Below are 19,840 nucleotides of genomic sequence, written 5' to 3'. Positions count from 1 at the left end.
TCGCAAGTACCCTCACAATCTGTGCTATTTTTCTTGGTATTCAAGACTATTTAACCTGGGTTTATACCCATATCTGCTGTCTAATACTTCCTATGCACATCTTAAGCTCTTACCGGTTGCTAGGGTTCATGGTACAGCTATACTAGTTAAGAATAATTGCCCGATTTCTGCACTCCGAATCAACACATTCAGTATAGAAGGAGGTAACCTTTTGCCTGATCATCGCCAGAATTGAAGTATTGATATTATTACATAAATGGTTAATCATTCTTCTACATTATTTGCTTTTATATTTCAAATCAATCTTTACTGTGGGATTCAACGCAATCTGCATTTAGTAAGGCAGGGGAGAGGTGATCTGGTTATATTGACCTCAAAGTTTGATTCTCTTTAATCAACTACATTTATTGATCGATAGCACAACTTTCATCATCAAGTGATATAAATACGACATTCATTCGCAGTATGGTAATCACGTTTCGACTAATGGATATAGTTATGAATTTTACGTTATTTGGCCTCCTACATACAAAAAGGGAACTTCTGCCACGTTGTATGGAAGGGACATGGATAAATTCACTGTTGTTCCATGTAGCAGCATGCAACATCACACGCACACAAAGGCACGTAAAAGTACAAGAAAGGGGTAGGGTTTGCTGGTGGTAGAAACTGCGACTAATTGCGCCAGCTTGGACTGCAGGAAAGTGGAAAAAAAACATTCCTGAGGGGCATTTACACAAATTATGTTATAGACTAACGGAACAGTCATTGTATCTGATATCGTGTAGCAGAGCGGATTGGTGTGAGTAGACTCAACAGATAAAGTCTACCTCGAAGTTTAAAATTTAAGATAAAGTAAGAATTTATCTTTCACAGATTATTATTCCACACCGAGGGATTGAAAAACGTGGCTTACACGGACAAGGAGATAACGAATTCACGATGGCGGTAGCATTCACAGAAACAAGTCACCTAAAATTATTAAACTTTTACGTAGGACATGGATGATGGCCACCAGAATCATTATATCGTACTGCAGGAAATTGAATAATATCTTAATCAATCTCAAATTTGTGTGGCATGTGAACTACTGCTACACACATAGCCAAATCCCACTCACGAAGAGCAAGTTTAATCGAACAAAACTTTTCATGTAAGTGTGTATCACACTTCATAGAATAGCTTTTGGAAAACGTTAATACGCTTTAGCACGCTATGAGACCTGAAGTAGGCTCAGAACGGATTCCACGCACCCAGGTGGCGAGTAGAGTAGATGCATTACAAATCGCAAAGAAAACTGCCTAAAATTTAAAAATACCTGAATAAAAATACTGTGGCCTGGCTTCTGTTCTCTTTAGAAAGTATTTAAGACGCTTAACCACCCGAAAAATCTTGAATTTCTAGTTATTAATCTGCGCTCACCAAATTGGTGCAAACATGTATGCTTATGAATACATCACGAATAAACCGTGTATGACATTTAACTTTATTCCACAAAACTTTACTAATTAAACAATAACTCGAGACATTCTCTTAAATGAACAGATGTTACTCAAAATTATTCTACAGAGCGAATTGCTCATGGCCAATACTCACACTTCGTGTTCATGACTATAATTTATCATTTAGTTTATACCAACAAATATGATAATTAAATCGTCTTGTAACACTTCCCTGACTAAATTGACTCAAGACGATGCATCACGAATGCCGTCCTCGATAATATAATTCATTTTAGTACATATTATCCAAAATCAGCAAGAGCTGCAAAACAGCAGCCCCTTTAACAATGCCCCAGCATGGCGGACTTCCGGAGACAATGTCTCCCTGTTCAAAGTGCATGGAGGTAAACCTCTCCTATTGGTTGCTTCCACCTGACGCCCACTACTCTCCACTCTGTCGATCTTTTCTGAAGCCTACAGGCAATCTCTTTGCTTAACTTGCCCAAAGGTTTGCCCACTTTGACAAGGCTCACTACCCTCGAACTACCTTTGGCTAATCCCTCAGCTTTCTACATGCCACGACATTCAAATTTCATGCAGTCACACATTCATGGAACAGATAGGAACTGGGAAGAGTGACACATTGAAATAAAACGCAGATGGTTTCATTCTCATTTCTGTAGGCCACATCCCGTGACTACAAAAAAAACAGAGAAATTTTCTTAAGCCACAGAGTACTATCCCAATCAGCGACATTCTCAAATTGCTAGTATGCAGATTGTTCAAATGGAGCGTACTAATACTTCTGCATCATGTGTTTCGCGAAATAGCTCACCAGATCCCATCTGTATATCCCACATAGAGGGATTAAACCATTTCTTTTCACCAACAGGACTTACGCTTTATCGACCACTAGTGCCTCTAATCGCCATTTTATATGTAGCAAAAGTCCATTTAATGCATGCAACACGTGTCTGTCCATCTCCTCCTCCTCCCTGTCCATCTTACCCTTCACTGTCGTTGTGCCTATGTCGTCCTCCCCTCATCTCTGTGTCCATGCATCCATCTGTCCATCTCATCTTCCCCTATGTCCATCTCATCTGCACCTTTCTCTGTTTGTTGCCTCCTCCACTCTATCCATCTCCTCCTGCCCCCCCCCCCCCTCTCTCTGTCCATCTCCTCCTCCCCCTCTCTGCTCAGTCATGCCCACCCATATGTGTAGCCCCTGCAATGCATGTCAGCACTACCTGGACAAAACACCTGTCATACAGAGAAGCCTACATGTAATGGGTTCAAAACTGTCTTCATCCATATCTCAGCTCCTACAAGAGCTGGGAGGTTCTAACCACCACAGTACTTATTCCCAGGGATCAAGTAGTATGTGCACTAAATTCGGTTGAAATCAGTTCACTGATTTATGACGAGATGCTGTACATACATTTGTTTACACTGTGATTACTTCAGAAAAAAAGCACTGAAGTAATTTTAGTTTTTGGATCAGGTTCTTTATGGATTTATTCAGTGATATCAGTTTATAGTTACACTAGTTACAGTCAGTTCCAGAAATAGGCGAGGTTACCAACTGATTTTTTCACAACAGAATACCATTTTGGAAATCCTCCACAGTCATACTTAGCACAGACACACCCAAATAACCAGTCGGTTATTATTCTTATTACTACTGTAATTCCTAATGTTTTAGTGTTTGTTGATTGTTGTTTGCATTGTAATCGTGTATGATACTTCTGAAGCAATCAGCTACAAGGAAGCTTTTTCAAGCCTGAGCTTCTAACCCCAGAAAACGTGGCTCCCACTGAAATCCATAGAAGAATGAAAGCCTTGTACGATAATGATTGTATAGACGTTAGTAACGTGCGACGTTGGACTACTCGTGCTCGTAATGAAAGGTAGGGTAGTGACAATCTCATCGTGTGTGACAGAGCTCTTAGTGGACGACCGCGTACAGCAGCTGATGAGAGTCTATCTACTATCTACTATCTACTATCTACATCTATACTCCGCGAGCCACCTTACGGTGTGTGGCGGAGGGTACTTATTGTACCACTATCTGATCCCCCCTTACCTGTTCCATTCACGAATTGTGCGTGGGAAGAACGACTGCTTGTAAGTCTCCGTATTTGCTCTAATTTCTCGGATCTTTTCGTTGTGATCACTACGCGAGATATATGTGGGCGGTAGTAATATGTTGCCCATCTCTTCCCGGAATGTGCTCTCTCGTAATTTCGATAATAAACCTCTCTGTATTGCGTAACGCCTTTCTTGAAGTGTCCGCCACTGGAGCTTGTTCAGCATCTCCGTAACGCTCTCGCGCTGACTAAATGTCCCCATGACGAATCGCGCTGCTTTTCGCTGGATCATGTCTATCTCTTCTATTAATCCAACCTGGTAAGGGTCCCATACTGATGAGCAATACTCAAGAATCGGACGAACAAGCGTTTTGTAAGCTACTTCTTTCGTCGATGAGTCACATTTTCTTAGAATTCTTCCTATGAATCTCAACCTGGCGCCTGCTTTTCCCACTATTTGTTTTATGTGATCATTCCACTTCAGATCGCTCCGGATAGTAACTCCTAAGTATTTTACAGTCGTTACCGCTTCCAATGATTTACCACCTATGGCATTATCGTACTGGAATGGATTTCTGCCCCTATGTATGCGCATTATATTACATTTATCTACGTTTAGGGAAAGCTGCCAGCTGTCGCACCATGCATTAATCCTCTGCAGGTCCTCCTGGAGTACGTACGAGTCTTCTGATGTTGCTACTTTCTTGTAGACAACCGTGTCATCTGCAAATAGCCTCACGGAGCTACCGATGTTGTCAACTAAGTCATTTATGTATATTGTAAACAATAAAGGTCCTATCACGCTTCCCTGCGGTACTCCCGAAATTACCTCTACATCTGCAGATTTTGAACCGTTAAGAATGACATGTTGTATTCTTTCTTCTAGGAAATCCTGAATCCAATCACAAACCTGGTCCGATATTCCGTAAGCTCGTATTTTTTTCACTAAACGTAAGTGCGGAACCGTATCAAATGCCTTCCTGAAGTCCAGGAATACGGCATCAATCTGCTCGCCAGTGTCTACGGCACTGTGAATTTCTTGGGCAAATAGGGCGAGCTGAGTTTCACATGATCTCTGTTTGCGGAATCCATGTTGGTTATGATGAAGGAGATTTGTATTATCTAAGAACGTCATAATACGAGAACACAGAACATGTTCCATTATTCTACAACAGATTCACGTAAGCGAAATAGGCCTATAATTATTCGCATCTGATTTATGACCCTTCTTGAAAATGGGAACGACCTGCGCTTTCTTCCAGTCGCTAGGTACTTTACGTTCTTCCAGCGATCTACGATAAATTGCTGATAGAAAGGGGGCAAGTTCTTTAGCATAATCACTGTAGAATCTTAAGGGTATCTCGTCTGGTCCGGATGCTTTTCCGCTACTAAGTGATAGCAGTTGTTTTTCAATTCCGATATCGTTTATTTCAATATTTTCCATTTTGGCGTCCGTGCGACGGCTGAAGTCAGGGACCGTGTTACGATTTTCTACAGTGAAACAGTTTCGGAACACTGAATTCAGTATTTCTGCCTTTCTTCGGTCGTCCTCTGTTTCGGTGCCATCGTGGTCAACGAGTGACTGAATAGGGGATTTAGATCCGCTTACCGATTTTACATATGACCAAAACTTTTTAGGGTTCTTGTTTAGATTGTTTGCCAATGTTTTATGTTCGAATTCGTTGAATGCTTCTCTCATTGCTCTCTTTACGCTCTTTTTCGCTTCGTTCAGCTTTTCCTTATCAGCTATGATTCGACTACTCTTAAACCTATGATGAAGCTTTCTTTGTTTCCGTAGTACCTTTCGTACATGATTGTTATACCACGGTGGATCTTTCCCCTCGCTTTGGACCTTAGTCGGTACGAACTTATCTAAGGCGTACTGGACGATGTTTCTGAATTTTTTCCATTTTTGTTCCACATCCTCTTCCTCAGAAATGAACGTTTGATGGTGGTCACTCAGATATTCTGCGATTTGTGCCCTATCACTCTTGTTAAGCAAATATATTTTCCTTCCTTTCTTGGCATTTCTTATTACACTTGTAGTCATTGATGCAACCACTGACTTATGATCACTGATACCCTCTTCTACATTCACGGAGTCGAAAAGTTCCGGTCTATTTGTTGCTATGAGGTCTAAAACGTTAGCTTCACGAGTTGGTTCTCTAACTATCTGCTCGAAGTAATTCTCGGACAAGGCAGTCAGGATAATGTCACAAGAGTCTCTGTCCCTGGCTCCAGTTCTGATTGTGTGACTATCCCATTCTATACCTGGTAGATTGAAGTCTCCCCCTATTACAATAGTATGATCACGAAACTTCTTCACGACGTTCTGCAGGTTCTCTCTGAGGCGCTCAACTACTACGGTTGCTGATGCAGGTGGTCTATAGAAGCATCCGACTATCATATCTGACCCACCTTTGCTACTTAACTTAACCCAGATTATTTCACATTCGCATTCGCTAATAACTTCACTGGATATTATTGAATTCTTTACTGCTATAAATACTCCTCCACCATTGGCGTTTATCCTATCCTTGCGGTATATATTCCATTCTGTGTCTAGGATTTCGTTACTGTTCACTTCCGGTTTTAACCAACTTTCCGTTCCTAATACTATATGCGCACTATTTCCTTCAATAAGAGATACTAATTCAGGAACCTTGCCCTGGATACTCCTGCAGTTTGCCAATATTACGTTAACTTTTCCTGTTTTTGGTCTCTGAGGACGGACGTTCTTTATCAACGATGATAATGTCCTCTCTGGTAAGCCGTCAGGTATTTTATCGTTTCGCCTAAGGGGGGGTCCCTCTAACCTAAAAAACCCCCGCGTGCACGCCACACGTACTCTGCTACCCTAGTAGCTGCTTCCGGTGTGTAGTGCACGCCTGACCTGTCTAGGGGGGCCCTACAGTTCTCCACCCAATAACGGGGGTCGATGAATTTGCAACCATTATAGTCGCAGAGTCGTCTGAGCCTCTGGTTTAGACCCTCCACACGGCTCCAAACCAGAGGACCGCGATCAACTCTGGGCACTATGCTGCAGATATTAAGCTCAGCTTGCACTCCGCGTGCGATGCTGGTTGTCTTCACCAAATCAGCCAGCCGCCGGAAGGAACCAAGGATGGCCTCAGAACCCAAGCGGCAGGCGTCATTCGTTCCGACATGTGCTACTATCTGCAGCCGGTCACACCCAGTGCGTTCAATAGCTGCCAGAAGGGCCTCCTCCACATTACGGACGAGACCCCCCGGCACACCGAGTGCACACTGGCATTCTTCCCCGACCTACCCGCTATTTTCCTGAGGGGCTCCATAACCCGCCTAACGTTGGAGCTCCCTATAACTAATAGGCCCGCCCTCTGTGACTGTCGGGACCTTGCCGGAGAATCGGCCACTGGCCCAACAGGCGAGGCATCCTGTGGTGGCTCGGAAACGATGTCATCACCACTAGGAAGCACCCCGTACCTGTTGGAAAGGGGTAAGGCAGCTGCCACGCGGCCAGATCCCACCTTCGCCTTTCGGCCAGGCACGCGCGAGCCCACCACTGTCCGCCATTCACCCTGGAGTGATGGCTGACCGGTAAGATGCTCACTGCCGGAAGACGCAGCGACATCAGGGGTTCCATGTGATTCCAAGGCCACCGAAGTAGGCATAGGTCTCACCACAGTTGCCCCAACGCCACTACGAGCCGACGCCTGCGCCTCGAGCTCGATGAGCCTAACAGACAAAGCCTCCACCTGCCGCCGAAGAGTGGCCAATTCTCCTTGCGTCCGCTCACAACAACCACAGTCCCTACACATGACTATGTTTACCCTACTCTATACGGTGACAAATTCCCAAGATAATCTTCTGATGAGCTACTCTGATAATCAAGAAACACTCACTGAAATACGAGACGCGAAAACTACGCTAGGTTTTCCCAGAAAAACTATTTAAAAGCTAAGCGCAGCAAATAAGTACAAAAACGCTTTATACAAACAGTCACTGGAATCGGGTTGGTGAACTCAGAAAAGATCGACTGATAACATAAACGCAGCTCTCCACTAAGTGTGGCATATGACGAGAGCATGTACAGACCATTACTGCAGAACTGCGATGTAGAAAGCTGTGTGCATGGCGGGGGCTTGAAATGCTCACTCCTCATATGGGGCAGAGGGAACTGGACATGTGTCAACAACTTGTTTTCCTTTTGAGCGTGAGGCTGATGGCTTGCTTAATAACATTGTGACAGGTTATGGAACCTGCGTTCACCATTATGACCCCGAATACAAGATAATATCTATACCGTTCCGCCACAAGAGATCATCGACGCCAAAAAAGTTCAAGACCATGCCATCAGAAGGCAAAGTCAAACTCACAGTGTTCTGGGAAGTTCAAGGTATGGTGCATTTGGAATTCATCCCTAAAGGCACCACCGTAAACTCTGAAAAATACTGCGAGGCCCTCAACAAGCCGAAAGCATTTATTCGAAGAATTCGTCCATATGCATGGAGCATACTCTCCTTCAGTGTGTCAAAACCAACGAGACACGAGCGCAGCGACCTCTGCAACATGCCGACGCCTTGTGTTGGCTGTTATCGATCATCGCCCATACAGTCCCGAGTTGGACCCATACCATTTTCATCTTTTTCCAAAACTAAAGCACACGTTCCAGGATTTCACTTTGATAGTGATGAATGGTGAAAGCATAGAAGAGGTTGAGACTCCGTCAGCAGATTCCGACATTCTATCGTGACATCATCAGCAAACTGTTCTCTCGTTCAGAGAAATATGTTCGTCGCCAGGGTCACTATGTTGAGGAATAAATAAGTAGATATGAAGAATGGAGGTGCAGGATATTAATAAAGTTTGTTTTATTTAAAAACCCTGAAGAGTTTTCCTATAACAATTCGGAGGCTTTACTTTTCATCACGCGCTCGTACCACCAGTAACACACGTGCGGTGTCATTTGGAGAAGAGACGTGGATGTGAGCAGCCGAGGTCAGCGCAGGAAGTGGTGCAGGCATGCCAGCGTCGTTTCGGCTGCGCCAGCAGAGCAGAGCTGATGGCGCGCCGCACAATGGGAGAGCAGCGGCGCTGCTCGGCGGGGACTGAGGCCGGCGCGGCCGTTAGGGACGCTGCCAGGGACCAGTGGGCCACCGGGTCAGCGGCGAGACGTGCCAAATGGTCCGCCCGCTGCTCCCCGGACAGCGCCCGAGGAACGGCCTCACCCACCCTGTGATGCACGCACAAGCCTGGATCCAGCGAGAGACACGTCTCAGTTTTGCACTTCTTCCACTGCCGTGGCCTTGTAGAAGCCAAACAACTTCCAAGAAATCACGTTCCATCCACTATAAATGCACATGCAAGGACACGATAGTTCTGCGCAAATGAAACTTATCGTGACCAAATTAATTCACTAGCCATGTTACACACTAAAACATTAACAAACATAATCAGACAAAATAAACAAGTATGGAAAACTTAAAGACTAAACTGACGTTCGTGTTCTGGGTTACTGCCACCTAACATCCCTCGATGAAACTTGGAACATGCGGAGAAAGAATTGCTGTAGTATAGTAGAGAAAGTAACTAAAAAATATGCAATGAGTCGAACAGAAATGATACTGTTATTCAAAGGCAAGTATTACACTGAAATAATCGCTATTTATGACGGTCCCCTGCACATTGCAAAAGCAGGCACATGGCTCTTATTAGGGTGTGTGACAACACAATGCATGCGGTGCAATATGCTCCCATGCCGGCCTCCAGGCAGGTAAGGAGTTTTTGTAGCAGGGTATTCCTCCTCCACCAGCGCGGTTCGTAACTGCTGGATGGTCGATAGTGCATGTGAACGTGCTGGAGTACGTCTCCCCAATGCAGTCCACACGCGATCAGTGAAGTTTACGCCGAGGGATCGAGATGCCCAGACCATTCCCCGTACAATCCCTTGTTCCAAGAGCTGCTCCGCCTGCGTTGTTCGATACTATACTATTGCATATTGACATCCAGCGCTGAATACACACCTGAAAAGACTCACATGGGGAAATACAGTGTCACAATAACGTTAATCGGTAAGTGTACTCCTTTCCAAAGGTTTGAAGGTCAGACCTTCACACGGCACAAGACCCGAACCACCAAATGGTCACATTTAGCAGTGTTCCTGGGTGCATTACGTGTTACCACCTCTCGTCATATGATGGTGCATCCAGATTCACTATTCTTGCTCAATGTGCTCTCATGCGAGAAGAGCACATGACCCCTCTACTCGTTGGTCCACTCGATATGCTTTTGTCACCATGCAAACGGTGAGGTATCGACGGAACACAACGCACTGGTCGTCCGGCAAGGCGACCACCCCGTTTCACTTGCCTGCTCCTGTGGAGCGTGAGAATTGCGTGCCTTGCAGTCCTATTAAATGAAGTTGCAACTGCATTCGCTGTTTGTCGTGGGTCCCATCTTAACTGTTCACGATACAGCGTTCATGCGCTGCGGTGGTTGACTGTGGTTGACTGCCTCCTCGCCTTCGGGTAGTAGTATCTGTGGTTCGGCAAGCTTCCCATGCACTTCAAACAATGGTGAGAGCAGTGCCAAATTCCTGGGCTGCACTCGTCACACTTCATCCTTTTTCCAGTTTTTCGATGATTCTTTCCCATCTGAAGTCATCCACATGTTGTCTCTGGGTCGTGTTGTCATGAAGAACACCATCACTGTGCACCGTAACTGCATGCTGATAGGCACACACTGTCCTTTCTCGTTCCTTCAAGTGCCTCGTGTTGCAAGGGCCAGTCCCATTTGGCACTGTAGCGGGCTTTCTGCTGCAGAGCAAATACAGACGGGAGCAGTTACAATGCTTGGATCCAGAGTTCGGAACAGTAACACTTTCACATCCAGAAGACGGCTTCGTTCTCCGCAAACATGACTTTAATGAACAGACAGAAGGCGACAAAAACCGGTTGTGCTCGTCGGCCAACGTGTAACGAAACCACGGCTGGACAACCAGGATGGTGACCGCTGCAGAATGCCGCCAGCGCCCACAGCCCGCAGAGCTGCCTCCCGCGTGCACCACGCCCGAGGCGCAGGCTTCCCTGTAAACCGCCTTGCCGAGCTCCTTGCACTCACCCCACAGCCGCTACGCCAGCTCTCCCTCGCTTAGCTCACCCCTCGGCCCCGGTGGGCTGCCTGGTCAAACCACGCGGCGGCGAACCAAAGACACGCAGGCAGCGATGTATCGAAATGAGTCGCCACGGCTCAAATTGTTTCTTACCTAACAATAAAAAATAACGTAAAAACCATAACTTCTTACATACAGACAAGTGACATATATTAAAGACCATTGGGAATGCTACGTAAATAAAACGAAGCGAAACGCATGTGTTATAAAAACAAAGTTATTGAAAAAGTAGTAGATTCGGTAATCCTACAGATCATAATCAGGCGTCAAAATCGACGATGACTGCCTTGTACACGTTATATTGTGTTTCAATAGAACGTGACATACAACTATAGTGTCAGATCATGATATTTGAAAATAATTTAAACGTGTAAATCATTTCATCCTAAAAATTATGTATAAATTGTCACTGTGGAATAATTACCGGTCATCGCTGCACTATTTCGGTCATAACAAATCCGCTTATGACGAAATGGTTTACCTGAAATTCGTCTTGTGGAACAGAAATTTTCTTTGCAGTGGTGCGAGAGCTAAAGTTGGGCAATACCCCTCGATTTTGCTTTGTAAAGGAACAACTGAAAACCGAGTTCACTATTCCTACTTTTGTTTTGCTGCCTTCAGTTTCAGTTCCTGCCTCACCCATTAGCTATGCTACCACTAACAAACAGTCTTTACATACGACCAGAATTTCTTCACGTTTTGTAAGCAGTCATTCGATAATATTCTGCTAGGGTAGTTGATGAGGCCTTCGCGCACCTTCCTCTTGACGGCCAAACGCGTTTCATTCATCATCTACCTCTCTATATCCCTCAGCATTGTTTTGTACCTATAACGCAGTAGTCTTTATGGTAACTGTATACCAAGGAAGGTCCCTCCCATCATCAACCGTTCCACAAGGTACATATCTATCAAGTACATGGTCGAAAATAAGCAAACGTTCTCCTTCTAAATGCTCCTCTCCAGCGCTAAATGTTTCGAGTTCCTTATTCCAGATACGACACTACTGCCTCTTTATCTAAGTTGCTGAACATATAAACCGTACCACTCGCTTTTGTTGCCATTTGTTGTTCTTTCATTCATTCTACACAAGGACCACAAAAAAATGGCCGTCAGACTGTCGATTCCATCTCCAGACCTGTCAGGAAAAGGGAAACCAAATAAAACTGCTGGACAATATACATCTTACAAACGATTAACTATAGAATAATGAAAAGGTGCTAATTTCATATATATAGAAAACTCCCCCCCCCTGCCCCCCCCCCCTCCCCCACCATGAACCATAGACCTTGCCGTTGGTCGGGAGGCTTGCGGGTATCAGCTGTACAGATAGCCGTACCGTAGGTGCAACCACAAGAGAATGGTATCTGTGAGAGGCCAGACAAACGTGTGGTTCCTGAAGAGGGGCAGCAGCCTTTTCAGTAGTTGCAGGGGCCACGGTCTGGGTGATTGACTGATCTGGCCTTGTAACCTTAACCAAAACGGCCTTGCTGTGCTGGTACTGCGAACGACTGAAAGCAATGGGAAACCACATCCTTAATTTTTCCCGAGGGCAAGCAGCTTTACTGTATGGTTAAATGATGATGGCGTCCTCCTGGATAAAATATTCCGGAGGTAAATTAGTCTCCCAGTCGGATCTCCGGGAGGGAACTACTCAGGAGGAAGTCTTTATCAGGAGAAAGAAAACTGGTGTTCTACAGATCGAAGCGTGGAATGTCAGATCCCTTAATCGGGCAGGTAGGTTATAACATTTAAAAAGGGAAATGGATAGGTTAGATATAGTGGGAATTAGTGAAGTTCGCTGGCAGAAGGAACAAGACTTCTGGTCAGGTGAATAAAGGGTTATAAATACAAAATCAAATAGGGGTAATGCAGGAGTAGGTTTAATAACGAATAAAAAGTAGGAGTGCGGGTAAGCTACTACAAACAGCATAGTGAACGCATTATTGTGGCCAAGATAGACACGAAGGCCACACCTACCACAGTAGTACAAGTTTATATGCCAACTAGCTCCGCAGATGACGAAGAGATTGATGAAATGTATGATGAGATAAAAGAAATTATTCAGATAGTGAAGGGAGACGAATATTTAATAGTCATGGGTGACTGGCATTCGAGAGTAGGAAAAGGAAGAGAAGGAAACGTAGTAGGTGGATATGGAATGGGGCTAAGAAATGAAAGAGGAAGCGGCCTGGTAGGATTTTGCACAGCGCGTAACTTAATCATAGCTAAGACTTGGTTCAAGAATCATGAAAGAAGGTTGTCATACATGGAGGAGGTCTGGAGATACTGGAAGGCTTCAGACAGATTATGTAATGGTAAGACAGAGATTTAGGAACCAGGTTTTAAACTGTAAGACATTTCCAGGGGCAGATGCGGCCTCTGACCGCAATCTATTGGATATGAACTGTAGATTAAAACTGAAGAAACCCCAAAAAGGTGGGAACTTAAGGAGATGGGACCTGGATAAACTGACAGAATCAGATGTTGTAGAGAGTTTCAGGGAGAGCATTAGGGAACGATTGACAAGAATGGGGGAAAGAATTACAGTAGAAGAAGAATGGGTAGCTTTGAGAGTTGAAATAGTGAAGGCAGCAGAGGATCAAGTAGGTAAAAAGTTGAGGGCTAAAAGGAATCCTTGGCTAACAGAAGAGACATCGAATTTAATTGGTGAAAGGAGAAAATACAAAAATGCAGTAAATGAATCAGGCAAAAAGGAATACAAACGTCTCAAAAATGAGATGGACACGAAGTGCAAAATCGCTAAGGACGCATGGCTAGAGGACAAATGTAAGGATGTAGAGGCTTATCTCACTAGGGGTAAAATAGATACTGCCTACAGGAAAATTAAAGAGACCTTTGGAGAAAAGAGAACCTCTTGTACTAATATCAAGGGCTCAGATGTAAACCCAGTTCTAAGCAAAGAAGGGAATGCAGAAAGGTGGAAGAAGCATGTAGAGGGTCTATACGAGGGCGATGTTCTTGAGGACAATATTATGGAAATGGAAGAGGCTGTGGATGAAGATGGAATTGGAGATATGATACTGCGTGAAGAGTTTGACAGAGCACTGAAAGACCTAAGTCGAAACAAGGCCTCAGGAGTAGACAACATTACATTAGAACTACTGACAACCTAGGGAGAGCCAGTCCTGACAAAACTCTACCATCTGGTGAGGAAGATGTAAGAGACAGGCGAAATACCCTCAGGCTTCAAGAAGAATCTAATAATTCCAATCCCAAAGAAAGTAGGTGTTGACAGATGTGGAAATAACCGAACTATCATTTTAATAAGTCACGGCTGCCAAATACTAACACGAATACTTTACAGACGAATGGAAAATTGGTAGAAGCCAACCTCGGGGAAGATCAGTTTGGATTCCGTAGAAACGTTGGAACACGTGAGGCAATACTGGCCGTACGACTTATCTTAGAAGATAGATTAAGGAAAGGCAAACCTACATTTCTAGCATTTGTAGACTTACAGAAAGCTTTTGACAATGTTGACTGGATTACTGTCCTTCAAATTCTAAATGTGGCAGGGGTAAAATAAAGATGGCGAAAGGCTATATGCAATTTGTATAGAAAGTATAGGGCAGTTATAAGAGTCGTGGGGCATGAAAGGGAAGCAGTGGTTGGGAAGGGAGTGAGATAGGGTTGTAGCCTATCCCCGATGTTATTCAATCTGTATATGACTAGAAGAAGGGATAGGTTGGCAGGACATGTTCTGAGGCATCAAGGGATTACCAATTTAGTATTGGAGGGCACCGTGGAGGTTAAAAATCAAAGAGGAAAACCAGGAGATGAATACACTAAACAGATTCAGAAGGATGTAAGTTACAGTAGGTATTTGGAGATGAAGAAGCTTGCACAGGATAAAGTAGCATGGAGAGCTGCATCAAACCAGTCTCTGTACTGAAGACCACGACAACAAAGAAATCCCCAAATAAAACTTGATGAAGCACACCTGAAGAAAATAGAAGAAGCCTTACATCACCCTAAAATGATTCAGCAGATTATGCCAAATTGGCATCGCCATAAAATAAATGCAAACAGTCCTACACCGTCGAACGGGTATAACAGTACGGTGCACGCAGAGCTACAGTGTGGGGATAATCATACCGTTAAGCCAGTTGGTGTTCTCAGCAGACTGGAGTGAGGTTGCGACATGAAAAACACGTTTATGACGTAAATTTGTCAGGTATCACTACTGCAAACATATTTGTCAGTTATGTACATACAATTAAGTAAAATACAGATAGTTAAGAAAAAAGCTATTCTGTAACTAAAATGTGTTACAAGTCGTTGCAGTAGGAACATACAATAGATGAAAAATAAGGAAATGAAAATAAAAAAAATTAAATATTTTTTCAAAGAAATAGAATATCATGCCAAAAAACTATGGTGGTAACTTTAGACAACAGTAACAATATGCGGCGCCCCCTCCCCCCCCCCCCCTCCCCACCAACCATAATGAACTACGGATCTTGACGAGATGTGGTCGCTTGTGTCTTTCAACGATACAGATAACTGCCCCATACGTGAAGCAACAGCAGATGGGCATCTTTGGGGTGGCCAGCGTGGATTCAGAAGAAGGGTAGCCAGTAGTTGTAGGATCAACAGCCTGGATGATTGCCGCATCTGGCCTTGTAATATTAGTCAATACGGTCTTGCTGTGCTGATACTGTGAACAGTTTGAAGTAAATGGAAATTACAGCCGCATAATTGCATTTTTTATTTTTTTTTATTTTTTATTTATTTTTTATTTTTTTTTTATTTTATTTTATTTTTTTTTTTTACAGAGGGCGTACAATTCTACTGTGTGGCTTAGTGATGATGTCCTTTTGGGTAAAATGTTATGCAAATAAAATAGTTCCCGTTACGTATTCTTGGTGCAGACTACTCAGGAGGATATCATAATCAGGACATACAAAAGTGGCATTCTATACGTCGGAGTCTGGAATGTCAGATACCTTAATTCGATCGGTAGGTTAGAGAATTTAAAAAAGGATATATTGAAATAAGATACAGTGACATGCGATAGCAGGAAGAACAGGACTTGGTCAGGTCAGTGCAGGGTTATCAACACAAAATCAAATAGAGGTAATTCAGGAGCATGTCTAAAATGAATAACAAAATAGGAATGCGCGTAGTGAACGCTTTATCACAGCCACGATAGACACGAAGTGAACACCCATCATATGAATACAAGTTTATATGCTAATTAGTTCCACAGATGATGAAGAGATTGAAAAGATGTATGACGAGATAAAGGAAATTATTCATATAATTTAACTGAGATGGGGACTGAAATTCGCTAATAAGGAAAAGGACGGGGAATAAGACAGCAGTAGAATATCGACTCAGAGAGAGCAATGAAAGGGGAGCTGCCTGGCAAAGTTTTCTACCAAGCACAATTTAATCGTTCCTGACAACGTGTTTAAAAATCATGAAAAATGCGTGTACAAATGCGGAAGAGACCTGGCGACACTGGAAAGTTTCAGATTGATTGTATAATTATAAGAAAGAGATTTCGAGGCCACATTTTAAACTGTAAGACATTTACACTGGCAGATGCAGATTCCGACTATAATTTATTTGTTATGAATTACAGATTAAATCTAAAGAAATTGCAAAATGTTAGGAAATGAAGAAGATGGAAGCTGGATACATTGAAAGAACCAGATGTTGTGGAGAGTTTCGGAGAGCGCATTAGACAATGTTGGACTGAAATGGGTGAAAGGAATGCAATAGAAGACTAGTGGATAGCTTTGAGTGATGAAACTGTGACGGCAGCGGAGGATCACATCAGTAAAAAGACAAAGCTTCGTAGAAATCTCTCGATAACACAGAAGACTGAATTGATGAAGAGTGAAAATATAAAAATGTAGCAAATGAAGCAGGCTATAAGAAATACAGATGCGTGAAATATGGACTGATAGAAAGTACAAAATGGCTAAGCAAGAATTGCTAAAGCACAAACGCAGCGCTCTAGAAGCAGGCGTAACTAGAAGAAAGATAGATGCCATGTACAAGGGAAATCAAAGAGATCTTTGGAGAAAAAAGAAGCATCTGGATGAATATCAGGAGCCAGTCGGCAGGGCTACACTAAGCAAAGAAGGGAAAGCTAGAAAAAATATATAAAGGGTCTATGTCAGGGAAACAACTTGAGAACCATAGTACAGACAGAAAAGAGGAAGTACGCGAAGATAAGACGGGATACGTGGAAACATTGTCTCTGAAGTAGACGACTCAGAATTAGTGATATTGTTGAGAAAGGCAACCATGACAAAATTATTCTACACGGTGTGCAAGAGACATGTGATATGAGACACGTCAGTCATAACACTATAACACTGTGTACGCTCAAGCTGATAACTAAGCAAATTAAATAATTAAGCACTATAACTAACAAAAGTAATTAGTTGCAAAACATGTTAACTGATGTAGTATTTTATTGCAGTACGAATGGTGTAAGCAGAATGACGATCGGAGTGTGTATAATTGAGATATTTGAGTTGTAATTCAGTGAGCCTATCGGAATTTAGTCGGCAACGGTTGAGGTGCAAGGAGGCAAGATAACGAATTTGGGGGAGGGGGGAGGGGGGTTAGATTCAGTCAGCGACCAGCAACATTGCAAGTCATCATTGCGGGCTAAGCCAGAATGGTCTGGAAAGTGGAGGAGCAGGCGCAGGGATACTGAAAAGGACCTGAGGAGAACGTTAAGATGTGGTTTCCAGGGGCGGACACTTTTCGCTTTGCGTCCTGTGGACGAGTCCTAACGTGGGCACATCCAAGGGAAAAAAAACAGTCCATCTTATATTGTTGTGGACACTAGGGAATTTGTAGTATTTATTAAATTAACGTTTAGAGTTTGTGACCTTTTAGGTCAATCGTAGAGAATGATACATTTACAAGCAGAGTTAATACTGGGCAAATTGTAGTGTCTGACGTCACTGCTATTAAGAATCGTGACCAGTGGGACTACACGCCATTGTTTAAGAGAAACATGATTCAGAGGCTGAATCGGACGGACGGAGTGTTGCCTGTCTTGATCGCACAATAAGCTTAGCTAATGCTCAGGCTGAGCTAATAACGTTGTCTAAATAAAGTCGGCAGAGATGCTGTGCACTTTATGCCTGTGTTTTAAGTACGTTTCTGCTGGTGACAAAATTCCTGAGTCTTAGACGCAAGTCGTTAGTGACCAAAGCTCATTTGTTACGTGGCTTGTCAGTCCCAAGTATGAAGATAGGTTGGCCTTGGCGTACTATCAAGTATTGTGATACTGTCGTCGCCGATTACTTTTTGGTCGCGACTTGTAATTTAGTGGAAATTTATCAGCTAGGAGAATATCTAATTACTTAGTTCCAGATGTTCCAAACTACCCTGGTGAGGTGTGATAACTCCCCGTGGCAAAGAGCATTAATTGAATCTTCTCAACATAAATTAGCTATGTTTTAGCGATTATAAAACATAAACTATTTCGTGAGTGAAGTTTTCCTGTGTGTCTTTTGTGCCACGGATATCGGCACAATCACGTTTGAACAATCTCTGTAATTCTGAGAACCGCCATCTTTGCTTTGGTTTCGACGTAGTTACGAATCTACATACATGTCTTTTGTGGGCATTGGGCTTCCACAATGTAGATAAATTTTACCAGAATTAATTTCTCTTTGTTCGCAGGTGTACTGAAAAATGTACTGAAATTCCAGAGTTGTGGCTGTGTTGAAAATTTAACTACGCAGAAGTCACATGTTCGAGCGCAGCATACTTATAGCTGCACTAGAAATAAGGTCAGGTGAGTCTCATAGGTTAAGGAAGTGTGGTTAACCTGAAAGGACGCTGTACTGACTGGTAGGTCAGTGTCAATATAGAGTCATGCATCCCTGTGAACTGCCGCTTAGTGTAACAGTGCTTTATGTCCAACAACACTACGTCAGCTAGGGTTGACGTTTGTGTTCGTCAGCAATACAACTGGGGCGTTCACAAGGAACCAAGTCATAATAAGAAAGTTTTATGGAAAATAGGCATACAGTTTTTGCTGAATAATTAATTACAAGAAAAGTTTTACACCATTTTAAAACTTTTGAATCATAGAAGATATTCTGTATCATGTATTCCCATATTTCAAAATGATGAATGTAAGTGCTATCCCTTTTTACTTTGAATAGAAATATAAAATTTTGGACTTGACTCTATTGTGCACTGAATGTCTTGTAGTTGTATCTTCCTCTCTGTTCTAGTCTTCAGGTTTTATTGAGCTTATGTAATAATAATTTTATTCCCTGTGTCTGTTTAGAACAAACATTTCCAAATAGGAAGTTATGTAAACTAGTTTCAAAGAAAAACGTATTTACTTTCATTTGCTTTTTTTTGCAATGCCAAGGAAACTCTTGTGACAGTCTTACACGATAAGTTTTTGCAAAAATGGTAGAATGTATAACAATGAACTCTCCATGTCCTTTTTCTTCACTTTTGTTACTGGTCGACGTTTTATATAAAGAGGGCATTTCTGAGTGCTGGAAAAGTATGTTATGGGATTGCCAGGCTTCTTTCTAAATCAGCTTCGTGAAACTGCACATCAGGGATCACAGTCTGCTTAAACCTCAGGGTACAAGGATATTCTATTTCGTAATGTAACCACCTCATTGTCAGTCAGTTGATGGCATAACAACCAATCACTTTTTTCTATTCATTCTCCAAGTTCCTGGAGCATTACAAGCCTGAGAATTTCATTTCAATGACATCACATCGTGGGACGTTTTCTTTGCTTACCTAACAATATCCATCCAATCATTTGGTGTGTAAATTTGCGAAATTTTCCTACTGGCTTTCTCCACCAAACTAAAATCACTAGCACTAGGTTAGTGACAATCTCCTGATATCAGTAATTTGTAATCAGTCACTAGGGTTTCAAGCTAGTATTTTCACATAATTTCATCAAGGACAATGACATTTTAATGTTCATGTTTTGGCCGGTACAAGAGTCTTAATATAAGATTTTTTTATTATGTGTAGAGGTTACACATCCTTATAGATGTCACTCCAATCCTTAAGAAATATTTGAACCTTAGGTCTTTATATTTTCTGGAACCAGCTCTTTTCCCAAACCTTATAATCGGGCCTGATTGAACAAGCCCCAAAGATACACAAGTTGTCGACTG

Source organism: Schistocerca americana, chromosome 6 (genome assembly GCF_021461395.2).
Source record: "Schistocerca americana isolate TAMUIC-IGC-003095 chromosome 6, iqSchAmer2.1, whole genome shotgun sequence".
Classification (NCBI taxonomy): Eukaryota; Metazoa; Arthropoda; class Insecta; order Orthoptera; family Acrididae; genus Schistocerca; species Schistocerca americana.
Note: the sequence above shows the minus strand (reverse complement) of the source record.